Genomic DNA, 1,711 nt, shown 5'->3' with positions numbered 1-1,711 from the left:
TAGGGAAACTAAGGCACAGACAGACGGGACTTGCTCAGGGTGACACTCAAAGTCAGCCTTACAGGCAGAAACAGAAGCCAGGAATCCTGATTTGTAATCTCCCTGCCACCCCTTTACCCCACTGATGCATTTTTCTCCCTCGCATCAGTCATAGGAGGTGCTGGAAGGTCCTGCAGCTCTGAGCAAACAAACTCCTGAGCTATCCAGACATCTTGCTCCAGGATGTGTAAATATTGTCCAGTTGTGCATGATACAGTAAGCAAACACTGCGGGCAGCCGTTCAGCTTAAACGTATGGCGTCACTGTCTCTTAATTGCTTATACTTTCTTAGGCAGAACTCCATGTCCGGGTTTGCGGAGGAACCTGTTTAATGAACAATGCTCATTGTCACACAAATGTGTACATCCTGCCAAGATAAACACTCTGCTCTCCTAACAGCAGGGAGACTGCCCCAGCCACTTGCATACACTTCACAAATTAAAGGATCTCTGTCCAGTTGCATTACAACCCAGGTTTTAAATTAAATTATATGACACCAAAGGGCAATCAAAAATTATTTTTGCATGAAGTCTGCAGAAACGTGGCTCTCTTCTCTGTGTGTGAGCAACCCATAGGGAGAATTTTTTTTTTTTATTCCAGGCCCTGATCAGTGCTTTGTTGTAGCCAGAGTTGCCCATTACGTTAAAAATATGATCCCAGCTCCAGAGTGTGAGCAGAGAGATAAATGGATGCAATGTAATAATGAGGGGAAGTCACGTAGTTACAAGTGAAACTATTAGGAACTGTGCAATTCACTCCGTTTCCTTGGACTCTTCTGCCTCTCTCAACCTAAGTATAAGAAAAGAGACAACAGGTTACAAATTCTGGAGGCAGGGACCATCTTGCGTGGTTGCAAACTGGGTTGCCTGCAATAAATGATTGATAAATGGGGTCTCCTATTCCAGGGGCAGGCAATTATTTTGGGCAGAGGGCCACTTACTGAGTTCTGGCAAGCCACTGAGGGCTGCATGACAGACAGCCAGGGGTAGATAAACATTAATTTTCTAATTTTTTTAGGGGCTCCGCAGGCCAGATAGAATGGCCTGGCGGGCTGCATCTGGCCCACGGGGCGCATTTTGCCCACCCCTGCTCTATTCCCATCTTTTCCAGTCTTCAGGGAAAAAGCCAAGAATTCAGCCTTTATGCCCCTCTTCCCACCTCCCCAAGACCTGCATCTGTGGACATGTGCTTGTTCTCTGACATACTGGTCAGTAGGATATAGTAGAGTGAATCCAGTTGTGGGCACTCTTTCTAATGAGCTTTCCACAATTTGGTTGAGCTTCAAGTTTGCAGAGCAGCATAATCAATGTAACTCAGCTGTGACATGGCAGCAACTGGCTGAAATGATTTAATTAAAAAAAAATCCACTAAATGGAAATGTGCAATCCAGTAGGTAGATACTGGCATCCTCAATAAATATTTTGAATAGCCCTCTGTTGAGCTCCAGTGAGGAGCATGGTAAAATGAATAGCTTTTTCAGGCCAGCTGGTCTGTACCTTGCAAGGTTTTTACACAGGGGCTCAACCTTGATTCATAGGGCATCTATAATGGGAGGATCAAGTGGTGTCTTGCTGAGGAGCCATCTTTGCAACAAGACCCTCAAGATCAGATTTTTTCAAAGGCAAGGTTTCCGAATGCCAGAACTGGGACCAGATCTTCAGTAAGCTCAGTT

Source organism: Alligator sinensis, unplaced genomic scaffold (assembly GCF_000455745.1).
Source record: "Alligator sinensis unplaced genomic scaffold, ASM45574v1 scaffold1873_1, whole genome shotgun sequence".
In the NCBI taxonomy this organism is placed as follows: domain Eukaryota; kingdom Metazoa; phylum Chordata; order Crocodylia; family Alligatoridae; genus Alligator; species Alligator sinensis.
This window is presented reverse-complemented; position numbering follows the sequence as displayed.